Here is a 16392-nt window from a genome sequence, read left to right as displayed (position 1 = left end):
CATCGGCATCAAATATCTAGGTTTATAGGGCTGACTTATGTCAGTGTCTCTCAAACTTTTTTTTAGCTCTGGCACACTAACTGCCTCTTCTATCAAACTGCGCTAGCAGTTTGTAGCGCGTGAACCACGCTGAATGGCCCGTGCTGCTCCCAACACTCATAGAGTTCCTATGAGCGTCAGGAGCAACACGGGCCATTCAGCGCGGCTCTCTGCACTAAAAACTACTAGCGCAGTTTGTTAGAAGAGGCCCTAAGTGCAGCAAATGTTTTTCACAGTACACTAAATGGAGCAAATATGTTTTGCTCTGTATTGGTAGCATGGAATATTGCTACACCTTGAGTTTTGGCCAGGTACTAGTGACCTGGATTGGCCACCGTGAGAATGGGCTACTGGGCTTGATGGACCAACTGGTCTGACCTAGTAAGACTATTCTTATGTTCTAAATTATAAAATTTCAAAACCAACAAAAAATTAAATTAGTTATTTATTTAAAGTTCTTTAAGCTATATATAGGTACAACAGTGAAACTAAAGCTGATAGAATAGAATTGCGAATCAATGCGATGGATGTGTTTGTTTTTGAGTGCAAATTAACTCAAAATGTGGCTCAGTAGTCGCCAAGCAAACACGCTTTTTATCATCCACCCTCTGCAGTCATTCTTTTCTTTTCGATTTAATTTTTGTCAGGGCTGCAAATCCAAGTTTGCAAAGATAAGAAGATTGAAATGGTAACAAAGCCTTGATTGCTTTGTTGCTCAAGCTAGGATAACTACTACATTTAAAAAAAAACCCAAAAATAAACCTAAAATTACTTGCAATTAGTTTTCAAGGAACAATCACGTCAAAGAATGATGCTTGTCTGGTAGGTTGTATCCTTATGCACACAGACACTCATATCATTGACAGACTCTTGCGTATGCGATATGCATGGCATAAACCGCCTAGAAGTCGCAAGATTGTTGGCGGTATATAAGAATAAAGTTTTGATTAAGAAGGGAGATGGGCCTGTAGGAGCCCACCTGAGATGGGTCCTTTCCAGGTTTGGGCAATAGAACAACATGGGCCATATTGTAGCTGTCAAGGGCTCTCTGGGAATGTGAGGCGTTAAAAGCCGCCCCAAGAGATGGCGCAATGATGTCCGATAGAATCTTGTAATATTCAGGCCCATAGCCATCTGGGCCCGGAGATTTGGTAAGTTTGAGCCCCTTGATACCCATGGACACTTCCAAGCTAGTGATAGGGGCGTTCAGTTGGTGTATCTGTGCGGGTGCGAGTTGAGGGAGCACGACGTCCTGGAAAAACTCATCTCTCTCCCCATCCTCGAACGGCCGATGGGCGTACAACTCCTGATAATACTTCACAAAGAGTGTTCTCTTGTTCTGGAACTTTTGTTCATTGCTTGTTACAGGGCTATTGGCCCTGAGTCTTGTATTGCTGTTGGCTGCTTTAACAATAAAAATTATTTACAAAAAAAAAAAAAAAAAGAATAAAGTTGTTATTATTATTATTATCTATTCTAGTGTATACTTATGATGGGGAATTTTTTAAAATAAAGTAAAATTCTGGAATCTCTTCGGGGCACACAGTTTGAGAGACACTATCTTATGTGATTAAGAGGCTCAATTTCAAAGCACTTGGGTCTCCTTTTACTAAGCCATGTTAGGGCTTTAACGCTCAGAATAGCGCACGCTATATTGCCTTGCGCACTAGACCTTAACGCCAGCATTGAGCTGGCGTTAGTTCTAGAAGCGTAGTGCGCGGTAATTTCCTGCGTGCGCTAAAAACGCTAGCACACCTTAGTAAAAGGAGCCCTTAGACACACAAAATACCAAAGAAACTTTGAAAATGAGCCCCTAAATTTGATATTCAGCACTCAACCGCATAAGCAACATTGCGTAAAGATAGGACTGACTTTTATGTGGTCCTATTTATGAGGTTAACCTGGCTGGTTAAGTGCTAAATACCAGAACTTAACTAGCCAAATGCTGACTTTGCCCCCCAGAACACCCCCAGAATAGCCAGCTTTCAATTCAGTGCTAACAATTCAGTGTTAACAATTCAGTGTTATTTTCAGTTGCATTAACTTGTTATGTGCTGCTAAAAATTAGTAGCTAGCCCTGAGTGAAGGATTTAAGTGGTTAGGAGCCATTTCCAGCTGGTTAAATTGCTTTGAATAATCGACCCAATAATGATAAACCTTTTGCCCTTACCATCAAATTCCGCATTGTAAAAAGATTTGCAGCCACCACCGTGGGACTTTCACTTACCGTAAAATCAGGGTTTAATTCAGTACAAAATATCACTTTTGGCAGAGCAACGAAAAGTCTTTAGTAGTGAATCTGCGAGGTCTGGAATAAACAGTGTAGATCCATTTCTTTCCCTCTGGGCTTATAAGACTAGTTAAAGAATGACAACTGTGTATTGCATTTTGGATGTCTTATAAATAGACAAGAACAGCTTTTAAGTCAGAGCACAGCACACTGTGAAACACAGCATCACTTCAAACGTGCAATCCTCTCCTGGCCTGGCCATGGAGCTACCTGCAGATTAAGGAGCACTGGCTGTTGTTGTCTCCCTCTTCTTCAATGTTATAGTAATCCTCCCCTTCTTCATGCCTGGGAAGGAGCAACACAGAAAAAAACAAACTGGATTCTTTGCATTTGACTAACAGGTTTAGGTCCTACATATCTCACGCTTCGATGAGCAATATGGGCCAGATTCTGTACACAGCACCTAAATTGGCAGCCGCCTAATAATAAGGCACCAGCCGTGTGTCAATCACACTTAGGCACCGTTTAAAGAATCGCAGCTAATGATACTTAACTCATACAACTTAGGCGTCTGCAATGTAGGCCAGGGTTTTATTGGCCTACACTGCAGATGCCTAAGTTCTTTTGAGAATCATGTCTAATGAAGCCTAAGGTCATCTCCACCCCTAACCATGCCTGTTTCGACCTTAGGCACCGTTAAATGCCTCTTTAGACACGATTACGACACCTACTTTTGTAGGTGTCTACCAGTGTCTACTTTTTTAATGAGATTTTAACGGCTCTGTCAACTACTGTGTCACTAAAACCAATTAAGGCAATTAAGTTAGGTGGTGATACAACTTAACAGCACCGTTTCTAGAATCGGGCCCTATGTTAATAAACAGTGTTGTACTGGATGTCTCCAAACCATCACACCATGACCAAGGCATACGGCTAAGAGCAGGTTCTCTCCTCACATTACTTCTCATTCTTTCTTTGCCTCTTCAGTTAGGACTTCATTCTGTAAACATTAGACTTCAAATACTACATTTGGCATCCAGGGGCATTAAACAATCACGGAAGCTGCAACCTCCCTAAGACACCTGTGAGTATAATTTTTCCTGTGCTCTCAGTTACACTTTAGGCACAAAAACCATTCACTTTAAATCAGGTATGAAGGGGGATATATGAGGGGGAGGGGGGGAGGTAAGCCTCCAAGTCAACTACCAACCCATGGCTGCATGTACAATGAGGAATCCTCCCTGTAATGTTTCAAGGTAGAATAAAGGAGTGGTTTGCCACTGCCCTTCTCTGCATAGTGTATGGCTCCACTATGTCACTCCAACCTACAGCACCTGGTATTCCCAGGTGGTCTCCCATCCAAGTACAGCCAAGCTTCCAATGACAAGAGCAGGCCTACCCAGGGCAGCCAGGCCATAGATATTATCATTACATTCAAAATTTAGTTTTACTATTTATACATTTGTTTACACATTTCTGATATTTCAGTTTTGTCGCTTAGTTTTTCAATTAACATATGGCAGGATGGATTTTTTAAACAATCACAGTTAATGTTATTTTTAAGGGATTTTTAACGCATATTTGACTACATGCACATTCAATATGATGTATGTTTTTTAAGTTATCAGTATAGCACTGGCCTATTTGTACACTCTGTACTGCTGTCATTGCACTGATTTGATGTTCCTTCTCATTTTTATTGTTTTCATTTAATATGAGATGATTTAAATTTATGATGTTTACTCAATTCTTTTTTATTTTAATTGGTTTCTTTTATCAAACTACTGATCTGACTGTTCATTTTAACCTACTGAAGTGCATTGATTTTAGGTAGTTTCTTTTTTGGCGCCATTTATAGAATCAGGCCCTATGGGCTGGATTCTGTAATTGGTGCATTCATTGCTAAAAAAAAAAAAGATCATAAATTATAGAATTCTTCAATTTATACACATAACTGTGTGCCCTGCCGACACTCAAACCAGACTCTCCTCATGTAAGTTATTAAACGCACTCAAGCACTTATAGACTAATGAAATAGTAGAATTCACATAGCATTTAGAACAGTGCTCAGAGGTTAATCTTAAAATTGTTAGACCGTTACTAGGTGAATACCAAGTGTTTGAAGGCTGTGACCAAACTCTCAATCATTGCACATGATACGATTCTTCACAGAGTAGTTTAAAACACTTATCTTGTAGTTGAAAGCACTTTGTACAATTCTAGGGTCCTGACGCGTTTCGCCAGATGGCTGCTTCAAAAGACCCAAAGAAAGCAAAAAAACCTTCAATCTCACTTCAAACAATGGTGGTCTGGTATCATACTCCCATTCTTCATACTTGCAGACCAAACCTCTGACTACTGTTCTAAATGCTATGTGAATTCTACTATTTCATTAGTCTATAAGGGTTTGTGTGCCTCTTTAGTGTTTGTTTAGTAACTGTTATGTATTGAAGTGGTGTCCACATAAAGAACATAAGAACATAAGCAATGCCTCTCCTGGGTCAGACCTGAGGTCCATCATGCCCAGAAGTCCGCTCACGCGGCGGCACAACAGGTCCAGGACCTGTGCAGTAATCCTCTATTTATACCCTTCTATCCCCTTTTCCAGCAGGAAATTGTCCAATCCTTTCTTAAACCCCAGTACTGTACTCTGCCCTATTACGCCCTCTGGAAGCGCATTCCAGTAGTCCACCACTCTTTGGGTAAAGAAGAACTTCCTAGCATTCGTTTTGAATCTGTCCCCTTTCAACTTTTCCGCTTGTAAAATCTTGTCACATTCAATATAAATAACTTTTAAATACAAATTTTATTAAGTCTTCAGAATGTGCCAACCGCCAGTCTATTAGTTCGTGGCTGAGGTATTGTGATTGGCAAGTTCATCCTCGTCAGACTTGTTTTTATAAAACTTTTTGTGCTTGTGTTTATAAGCGCTTCTAAAGCACTTATAAGAACAAGCACAAAAAGTTTTATAAAAACAAGTCTGATGAGGATGAACTTGCCAATCACAATACCTCAGCCACGAACTAATACATTACATTACAATGTATTTGTTAACCGCATTACCAAAAGTTCTATGTGGTTTACAAAAAGTTATTAATTATAACATATTACATAGAATAGTCAAATATTTAAGGAAAAAATAGGTTTTTCAACTGCTTCCTAAAATGTTTGTAAGAATCAGTGGAAAGCAGCAATGAATAAAATTCCTTTCCATGAGAAGCTGCCTGGAATGCTAGGACATGATTGAGGAATTTCTTACTTTTACAACCTTTTATGGGAGGGAAATTGAACAAAGTATGTGTTTTTCTACTATTGTTATGTGTAGCTATAATGAAGCTATCAATCAGATAAATTGGGGCTGAGCCATAAAGAACCTTATAACAAAAACAGCCCAGCTTGAACAAAATCCGAGCCTCCATAGGCAACCAATGAGGTTCATAATAAAATGGCGTTACATGATCATATTTTTTCAGTCCGTAAATCAGTCTAACAGGACCAGGAAGTGACATCAGAGAGAGAGCCGAGGCTGGCGCAAGTAGCAGGGAGAAGGTGTGATTCACTATTGGCCAAGAGTTCAAGAGGTATGTGGGCAGGGAATGCAGCGGGGACGAGTGTGGGAGTGCACCATGTAGCAGTGCCGGACACCATTGCCTCGGGTGCCTCCTTCCCTTGCTACTCCATACTGGCATTTATACATAATATGAATTCTTGGTATAAAATTTTGGCACCCTTTTTATATAAATTAATTCCTATGTGCATAAATGTTCACATGTCTCAGGGAGATGCTGTTGGGAGGTAGAGATGGAGCAGAAAGTACACTTGTGGGGAATTCATCAAGTAGTGTTAAGGGAATTAGTGTGTGTGAACTCAGAATGGTTTACATGAATTTATTCAGGTTTGCAAGCATTTTTTTCCCTGTCTGTTCTGGTGGGCTCGTGGTCTATCTGATGTGCCTGGGGCATGGGGGGATTGGGTGAGTTGCGCAAGGTCACAGGGAGCAGCGTGGGTTTGAATCCACAACCTCAGGGTGCTGAGGCTGTAGCTTTAACCACTGCACAACTAAGACCCTCTTTTATCAATGTGGTAATGAGTGCCACATAGCAAATGCATGAAAGCCTAGTCAGTCCCTATGGGCTTTGATGCATTTTACCGCGCCAGCCTGCACTAGAGTTCAGAATATAAGAATAGTTTACCGGGTCAGACCACTGGTCCATCAAGCCCAGTAGCCCATTCTCATGGTGGTCAATCCAGGTCACTAGTACCTGGCCAAAGCCAAAATTTTAGCAATATTCCATGCTACCGATCCAGGGCAAGCAGTGGCTTCCCCCCCCTGTCTTTCTCAATAACAGACTATGGACTTTTCCTCCAGGAAATTGTCCAAACCTTTCTTAAAATCAGCTACGCTATCCGCTCTTACCACAATCTCTGGCAACGCGATCCAGAGCTTAACTATTCTCTGAGTGAAAAAAAATTTCCTCCTATTGGTTTTAAAAGTATTTCCCTGTAACTTCATCGAGTGTCCCCTAGTCTTTGTAATTTTTGATGAGTGAAAAATCGATCCAGTTGTACCCGTTCTAGCAAGTGCACAGTTTGAAGATCCCCTCTTTATTGTATTATACGGGGTAAGACTGGATAATTTGGTGTTCCCTGTGCCAAGTTATCAAGTAAACAAATGAAAAGAAAAAACATACCCACAAAAACATGTGGAACTTGAACACTGAATTTGCCACTATTTTCCTTGGTGGTTGACATATTTATCAGTAAGCTATTACAGCATTGAGCTGTGCTCAAATAGTTCAGCATCCCTCCTAATATTGAATGTCTTAATGAATCCCGAATTGAACAGATACTGACACAACCTTTGTGGTACAAAATTAAACACATTGTTTGAGAAATGACTATTTCTTTGCTGATTTCAACAGAGCCAGAATTAGAAAACAATGAATATGACATATGGAAAAATTCTGGCCACTCTTCCAATCTGTACTTTGAAACACCTCTATTAACAGAAGAAACAGCTTCCAAATGGTTCCTGAAGCCTGCTAAGTCTTTCAATCGTTGCTCTTAGAAACTCTTCTAACTCTTGTATATTATTATGGCTTAGAGCCAGTTTTATCATTAAGCAGATTAGGCAGTCATGTAAGGTGGCAGGTTCTCGGAGTAGCAAAAAGCAGCTACAATCAAAGCAAAACCGTATGTCCTGACAGTCATGCAAACTCAAAGAGCAATATCCTATATAATAAAACCTTACCGGCGCATGCGCTGTTAAAACAGCGTGATCCCTGCCCCTGTGGTGAGTGATCCGTGTTCCATTTTAGAACCCGGCGGCAGAGAACATTCTGACCACTCCCCTCCTCCCGCCCTCACTCACCAACTGGAAGCGCAGGCAAACTCTCTCCCTGCCTGCGTCCTCAGCAGGGAACACACCTCCCGCCCTCGCTCACCGCTGCTGCTGCCGCCGCTGATCCTCCACTTCAGTGCAGCCTGCGATCATGGCCGGCTTTAAAGAACCTCGCAGGCCGCTCTCCAACCTCAGGAGCACGCTCCCTCTGATGCATGGGATCGCGTCAGAGGGAACGTGCTACCGAGTTGGAGAGCGGCCTGCAAGGTTCGCTAAAGCCGGCCACCACGATCGCAGGCTGCTTTGAAGAGCAGCAGGCCAGAAGACGCCGGGATGGAGGGAGGGTAAGAAGAGGATCAATACAGGGGGCCAGGGGGAGAGGGATAGGGGGCTGCTTTGGGGGGAGGGGTGTGCTGGGGGGGGAGACAAAAGGGGCCATGGAGAGATAGAGAGAGGGAAAGGGGGCTGCTTTAGGGGGGAGGTGTGCTGGGGACAGACAGCTTTGCTCTGGGGGGGAAGACAGAAGGGGCCATGGAGAGACAGTTAGGGAGAGGGAAAGGGGGCTGCTTTGGGGGGAGGTGTGTGCTGGGGGCAGACAGCTTTGCTTGGGGGGGGGGAAGACATGACACAGACAGCAGCCAAGGAGAGAGAGATAAAGAAACACAGACACATCTATTCTAGCACCCGTTAATGTAATGGGCTTAAAGCCTAGTAAATAAATAAAGAAGTACTTTACTTTTACTAGCAGGGAAAGCAACCAGTTTTCAAAAGGCCATTTTACCCACATTACCCTGGAAGTGGTGGCATCAACATGATCACGATTCTTGAGTTTAATTATCAAAATCTCAGGTATTGTCTAGGGGCCTGAAAGATAATTGGGTGCTATGGGCAGAAGACTGAAAATTTGACCCTATTCTGTCTCCTTGCATGCTCAGAGTTTCAATAATATTCGAGTCTGAGGACTGTGAAGGCCATTCCAGACTTTCCTCTTTCTTTCCTGAAGTGCTTCATGGTTGATTTTGAGGTATGATTTAGATCCTTATCTCACTGAAACACCTAGCCTCTTGCTTGCTTCAATTTCTCAACTGACTGTGGGGCATTACCTTCTAGGATATATTGATAGTTGAATCCATTCTTCCTTCCATCCATAAAATCTTTCCTGTGCCACTGGCTGCCACATAACTGGTAACAAAATACCAACAATAAAAGGTCTCAAAAGGGTTTTTTAGACAATTCAGGCTAGCAGACCTCAGAAGTGCCTTGCTGTATGTCTAATTTTCTTTAAAGCACATACAGATCAATAGTGGCACCCATGGTCGTCATAGGCCTTTATACCATTTTTATATATATGTATATTTTTTTAGCTTTTAAAGCAATTTTTATAACTTATCAACAAATAACTTATCTTTTATCTACGCGGGTGGGGGTGGGCACTCCGACATAGACTATGTTTCGCCCCGAATGGGCTGTATCAAGGACAATCCCCCTTATCTCCGGCGACTCATGCTTCCCGCTATAGATTTTTAGTTCAGGCTGAACTAAAAATCTATAGCGGGAAGCATGAGTCGCCGGAGATAAGGGGGATTGTCCTTGATACAGCCCATTCGGGGCGAAACATAGTCTATGTCGGAGTGCCCACCCCCACCCGCTTAGATAAAAGATAAGTTATTTGTTGATAAGTTATAAAAATTGCTTTAAAAGCTAAAAAAATATACAAATATATAAAAATGGTATAAAGGCCTATGACGACCATGGGTGCCACTATTGATCTGTATGTGCTTTAAAGAAAATTAGACATACAGCAAGGCACTTCTGAGGTCTGCTAGTCTGAATTGTCTAAAAAACCCTTTTGAGACCTTTTATTGTTGGTATTTTGATGCTTGATATCTAAGAAGGTCTAAAACTTTCGAGTCTGGTACAGTGAGCTTGTATAGACATAACTGGTAAAGCATAATAGAGTCACTCCATGCTTAATGGTTGACAACATATTGTTTTCTTTGCTTGGTTCATCCAATTTTCACAACTGGGGTAGTTGCCAACCGGTCCTTACTTTGTCACTTAACATGAAATGGAGCAGCCCAAGGGCAGACATTTATCATAGTAGAATTTGTCACCTATGCAGAAGCCCAGCAGGCAGAATAAGTCTGGGTGGACTGGCAGTAGGAAGGCCAACTTTAATGCAGCCATCGCAGGACCTTCCTGCACCTCCCTATTGCTGCTGGCTCTGCTTCAGAACAAAGAAATTATGTCAGAGGGGTGAACTACCAGCCATGGGGAGGTGCAGAAGGTCCCGCGATGGCTAAATTTAAAGTTTACTGTTGCTGCTGATGGTTCAGGAAAGCAGCATCAGCAAAACAGGGTAGGAGGTGACAGAATCGGTGTGCCGGCTGTGCACCCCCTTAGAGCATGTACCTTGTCACAAACACTCCTTGGAGTGGAGTTGAAAAGTGACAAACCTCTGCTCTGGCATGTCCCCTTCTACAAGGGGTATCGTCAGATCTTTTGTTTGGTCCTAGGTAACTGCTTAGGCCTGGGAGGCAAAGGTAAGCCCTGGCTTCAACCATTTAAAATACCAAAGTTCAATCAGAATTCCTCAAAATCAATAATTGTTTTTATTCTGACCTCAGTGGTCAAAAGGTATAGCATACAGGTAAATACATGCAGCTTTCCACAAATCCAGTTTTCAAAGAAAAATAAAGGTCCAAAAGAAAACACAAAGTTTGTCTTGCCAGCGTTCATCCATTCTGGCTCAGCAATGAAATCCTACTGGTATTCCAAAAACAAAACTTTCCTTCTGCAGCAGTTGTTTAAAGGTATGAAAGAGAGATTCACAGCATTGGTATATAGTCAAGTTATCTCTCATAGCAGCAGACAGTTTATAAACTTTCCTAGGCAGCAAACAGACCAGCTTTGCATAGGGCTCACTAATGCAATAGTTGCCTCTTAGAAGGCAGCACAGCTGAGAGAGATCCTGTGATTGCACTCCCAGCAATGGCACACACAGTGAAGTTTTCAAACTACAAAACATTCACCCAGTTCAATGTTCTTTAGCCCAAACTTCACATAAAAGTAGCAGCCTACCAAACCTCATGTATGTAAACTTCTCAGTCAAGGTAATGTTTAGTCCAAGGGCAAGCAGCAAAAACATAAAGCATTTCTTGCTCAGAGAAAAAAAAAACACCAGCTGCTTCCCAGCTACTCACTGTTTTTTTTTAGTGTGTCCATAAGCTTTGCCTGGCTCTCTGGAATAGGGCCTGCTTCCTGAACTTACATTCCCTCAACTCATTCTGGAAGCTGAAAGGCAAGAGTGGTGAGACTCTTCCATTGGCTAATCTGGGACCTCAGAGTTTGCTTCCTCCTTCCAAGGCTCCTGCCTTGTTCTGTGCTGCTGGAGAGTTTGAGCCTGTGACGCTCTCCTCCCACTACTACTTGTTTCAACCTACCTTTAACCAGCTCAAAGCCACTTCCCTTCAGCCTATAGAGGGGGGGGGATGGGCTTTGGTACTACTGCAGGCTTTCCCTGTCTGTTTTGCCTTGGTTTCCTAGGCTCAGCCAGCTTGTCTTTAGCTGCCCTGGCTGAAGTATCGACAGGGTGCCAGTGCTTTACGTCTGCCTGCCCCTGATCACCCCTGCTTTTATCATATGGACAAGGGAGGTCAGCCTCACGTTGGTCACTAGCACTAATCTGGTCAGCTCTTCTGCACAGGATCCTTTTGTTAATTTTAGGTGTAAAACTAGGACAGATGCTTGGTTTGTCACAACCTAGGGTGGACCTCCCCTCCCCCGCCACACCCTTGGTATGCCACTGTCAAGTAGTCATTTTCAAAACCAACTTTCTAGATGTCTTGCTAGACTTCTTGTCTGCAATGCATCCAAAGTTCAAGGGGGCATGTTGGAGGCATATTATGTGCGAGCTTAGGGTATGTTTAGTGCTTAGATGTCTTATGGTGATAATCAAACATTTATCAAGACAGCCAAGTTGCCATTTAGATGTTTGGAGCTAGACCAAAAGTGAACAGGGACCAAAAAAGTTTTAAAAGTGAACAGGGACCAAAAAAGGTACTCAAACTGACCAGAGGCCACTGAAGGGATTAAGGCATGAACCTCCCACACTCCCCCAGTGGTCAATGACCTCCCTCCTACCCTCCAAAGATCTGGATGAAATAGTACATACCTGTCTCTATAGCAGCAGCACATGGTATGAGAAATCCTAGCAGAGCAGCAAGTAGGTGTATGAAGTAGCTTGGTGGGTAGTATAGTGAACCACAGAAAGGGAGACCCAGGTCAATATCCCACTCTAACCACTACATTTATGGTGGAATGTGTGAGCCCATCAAAACCCACCAAAATCTTATTGTATTTCCATGTAGATGACACCTTTAGCCATAAGAACATGCCATACTGGGTCAGACCAATGGTCCATCAAGCCCAGTAGCCCGTTCTCACGGTGGCCAATCCAGGTCCCTAGTACCTGGCCAAAACCCAAGAAGGAACAATATTCCATGCTACCAATCCAGGGTAAACCTATAAGGGCTATTGGGGTGATAGACAGGTGGTTATAGTAGATTTTAGGGGAGTTATGGAGGGTTTACCATACATTATAAGGGGATTATGATAAGATACAGCCCTGGTATCCTTTGTGTGAAGTTCACAGCAGTGCCCTTGAAGGTGCCCTGCTACTTTGCATGTCTATGTGGCCAGTCCATTAAAAATGCTGGCTCCTCCCATATGCAAATGGCCAAATGGACAAAAAATATAGATGTCTTGCTAGGCTAAACATAGACATCTAGCAGGTCATTTAATAATAATTTAAAAAACGACCAAAAAGAAAAATTAAGATGATCACAGTTTTTCCAATTTTGAATTAAATCCACGAATGCGGATTTAAGGGGGAGTTCCTTGATAAAGCCCACTGGGCGAAACATAGGTCTATGTCTATTTCAGAGTGCCTACCCCCACCCGTGTAGATAAAGATGAGTATCTGTTTATAAAATATAAAATAATTTAAAGCACTGAAAAGTATTTAAAGTACCTAAAATGTTGAGACCAATGACGATTTTGGGTGCCCGAATTATGTATGTTTAAAAAGTTTATATACATACAGGTGGTACTGCTGAAGTCTAATAAGTTAAAAAAGACTCTAGTGCTATTTTTTTGAGCTGTATGGATTGTGAGTCTTATGAAAAGTAACGAAGATAGAGCTGATTTTTGGATTTGTACTTACAGTGAGGGGACATAGTATGGCATCTGACAGCTATTTGAAGAATAATGAGTGAAAATTATTTGCTTGATTTCCCTGCTGGGACTGTTTGAGCAATCATCTAGTTCTCAAACAATCTTGTTTCTCTCTTTGCCAACTGTTCCCTTAGTTAGTAATTACAGATTGCTAAAAAACTGATGAATCCAGATGTAGTTATACATTTATAGACAACTTCATTATTTTCCAAGGAGCCGACTGAGTTGTACCACAGCAGTTGTGAATTCCCTTAGATGTTTGCAGTCTTATTGGCCCTATAATTCATCTATTGTACTGCACACTGATAGCCAGATGCTCTAAAATCGCTGTTAAAATGCTGTGGGTACTGTGGCACCATTAAATTGTCTGATTTGAAGACATCTGCTGTAATCCCATATAACCAGTCATAGGAGAACGTGACAGACACATGCACAGAATAGCTATGTCACAGGGATGCATGAGCACCAATCATAGGCATGCCTATTTGCAGCGCATCATTGGTGCGCGTCATAAGAGGGAAGGGGCGGAGAACTAATAATAAATCATGCAAATGTGAAAATGAAAGATATAATTGTTGGTTTTTTTTTGCACTCCTTCAGCTGGTATATGCTTTTAACATATGCACATGAGAAGTGCATTTAACACACACACATATGAGATGCACTCTTTATACACGCATATATTATATGGTCTCCGATCCCATAAAAAGTATTTTTATGATCTTCTACATGCAATCAGTGGCCGACCTGCCGGTATATGCTTCTAACACAGGCATTTCAACGCTATCGGCATCGCCTGACCCATCGCTAAATTTGATTTGTTAAATGCTGGTGCTTCATTTTGTACATCGTCTGGGCATCGATCAGAGTGCTCATTTTAATACTGATGAGCTCGTTTTAATCCATTTACTTACAATTATTGGAGGCTGCTACAAACCATAGAAAAGACTACGATTAGCCATTTTGGGCATCGATAGCTGAAATACTTCAACACTAAGGGGTCTTTTTATCAAGCTGCGGTAGGGGTTTAACGCGCGTAATACCATGCGTTAAACTGCCTGCCGCGCTAGCCGCTAATGCCTGCATTGAGCAGGCATTAGTTTTTTTAGCCGGCCGCGGGGGTTAGCGCGTGATGAAATGTCCGACGCGCTAACCCCGCTAGCGCGGCTTGATAAAAGGACCCCTAAATCGGTTAAAACTGGTTTAGCATCAGTCGTTAAAGGTATGGTGAGTTTTGAGCATATGGGCCTGAGACACAGGATCACTGAGTTTGTTGAGTCTGACAGAATTTAGGTATGTTTCACTTATATATGCAGATTTTGCCAAAATTTGCTTATTTCTGATCTGAGGAAGAAGGGGTTACCTTCAAAAGCTAATCATAAACTACATTAAGGGCCTCTTCTATCAAACTGCGCTAGCAGTTTGTAGCGCAGTGAGCTGCGCTGAATGGCCTGCGCTGCTCCCAACACTCATAGAGTTCCTATGAGCATCGGGAGCATTCAGCGTGGCTCTCTGCACTAAAAACTGCTAGCACTGTTTGATAGAAGAGGCCCTAAGTTAGTTCAATAAAAAGATATTATTTTTTTATCCTTTATGTTTTTGTTTTACTTCTACATTTTGCATATTTTGACCCAAATTGTCCACATTCTCCCACAGTACCCTACCCTGGAGTGGAGGAGTAGCCTAATGGTTAGGGCAGTTGCCTGAGAGCCAGGAGAGCTAGGTTTGATTCCCATTATACTTCCTTGTGACTCCAAGCAAGTCACTTAACCCTCCATTACTCCAGGAACAAAAAATAAAGTTCCTGTGAATAGTATGCAAACTGCTTTGATTGTAACCATAGAAAAGTATTATATTAAATCCTATCCCCATTCCCTAAAAGATTTCTATCTCAAACACATTTCTATAGAAGATGAAGACACCTGTAAGGTTTCATAAATACCTAAGTGGCATAAATGTGCATGAGTCGAGTCTCTTTTTATTTGAAAGGAAACTCCAGAATGAGAGGGCATAGGACAGGGGTGTCAAACTCAATCACATAAGGGGCCAGAATCTAAAACACAGACTAAGTTGTGGGCTGAATTTTTTATTAAGATACTTAAGTGTCTTTTTATTAAGGTACGCTAACCGATTTAGTACACGCTAAATGTGCACCTTAATAAAAGGACTCCTTAGTCTTAGTAGAAATATAGGGTTACCACCTCTCCAACCATACGCTGGCTCTGTGATATAAACAAAATACATAAAAAAATACTTTTCCTCTCTCTTTTAAGTCCTAGTTCATGCTTGCTGTCTAACACCAGCTCAATGCTGTCAGAATGACTATAGTTTAGGTTTCTGGAGTTAAAGGAAAGCCATTGCTTTTTAAGAGGATATCTTATTTGTTGGCTTGAATAGAAGGTTATCAAAATGGTCCCATAAGCACAACGGTTTGTGTCAGCTAGGAGCACAGATGAAACTATCTTGACTTCTTTGCATATTTAAGTTATTCATGCCGGGATAGCTTGTTTTCACTAAGAGCGCTGGGTGTAATATGAAGCTGCAGCGCTAGACAAACGTCAGGGGGGAAAACGTAGGGTTCGGGATTGAGCCTTCTTCAAGAAACTGACAAGATGAAACTCTCGGCACAGAGACGAATCCCGCCCCTCCCCGAGACTGACAGCTCAGTAAGTTTCTCTCATTTCAAACTCTCTTGTGTGTGTGTGTCTTTAAGTGCTGGGCCAGTGTGAGATGATCGCAGCGCTGGGGGAGAGAGTGCCCAGCAAAGACTCTTGAGTCGGCCTCCACAGCACATTCCCTCTGCCGCAGTCCCGCTCCTCCTCTGACGTATGGGACCACGGCAGATTGAATATGATGCTGAGGCTACAGCAACCTGCAGCGGATCACCACGGCCGACCAGCGATCCGCTGCAGGCTGCTGATGTAGCGTTTGTACCGGTGGGCCAGCTTAAGTGAAAAGTTGAAATTGTATGATGGGCCAAATGTTACTACACTGCGGGCCAGAGTTTGACATGTCTGGCATAGGATGAAGTTAAGAGAAGACAGGCTCAGGAGCAATCTAAGGAAATACATTTTTACAGAAAGGGTGGTACATGCATGGAACAGTCTCCCGGAAGAGGTGGTGGAGACAGAGACGTGTGTCTGAATTCAAGAAAATGTGGGATAGGCACATGGGATCTCTTAGAGAGAGGAAGAGATAATGGTTACTGCGGATTGGCAGACTGGATGGGCCATTTGGCCTTTATCTGCCATCATGTTTCTGTATTTCTAGACAAGCACGTTCCTTAAAGCAGAGCCTGTACCATTGCCAAGAAACCATTTGCAGCTTGTTCCATCTGTGCCATAGGCTTGTAGAATCATGAAGCTTCTCTTTGTTGACTCATGCAGGAAAGGTGAAAATTACTTACATTTTACATCCTGCCAATGAAACTCTGTTAGTGCAACCCCCCCCCCTCTTCTAAAGACATTGATCAGTTGTAAGTACTGCAAGCTACTCTATTATCTCCCTTTAAATCCATTACATTTCTGCTCTAACAGTTTAAGAAAAA

At 42.3% G+C, this 16392-nt stretch overlaps 1 protein-coding gene across 2 annotated transcripts in view; it reads right to left on the bottom strand.

The window, feature by feature from the left end:
- OTOF (otoferlin) overlaps window positions 1-16392 on the bottom strand; it is a 432592-nt gene that overhangs the window by 307717 nt on the left and 108483 nt on the right. Inside the window, exon 1 of one of the 2 annotated variants that reach the window (XM_033938297.1) lies at window positions 10814-10978. The exons of the other annotated variant lie outside the window; for it this stretch is intronic. The gene's annotated coding sequence lies outside the window, so the exon portion shown is untranslated. Of the gene's footprint in view, window positions 1-10813; window positions 10979-16392 lie in introns of those variants that run through there. 2 annotated transcript variants of the gene reach the window in all.

This window comes from Geotrypetes seraphini, chromosome 3 (assembly GCF_902459505.1).
Source record: "Geotrypetes seraphini chromosome 3, aGeoSer1.1, whole genome shotgun sequence".
Classification (NCBI taxonomy): Eukaryota; Metazoa; Chordata; class Amphibia; order Gymnophiona; family Dermophiidae; genus Geotrypetes; species Geotrypetes seraphini.
Note: the sequence above shows the minus strand (reverse complement) of the source record. Positions and strands in the feature narration are given on the sequence as shown.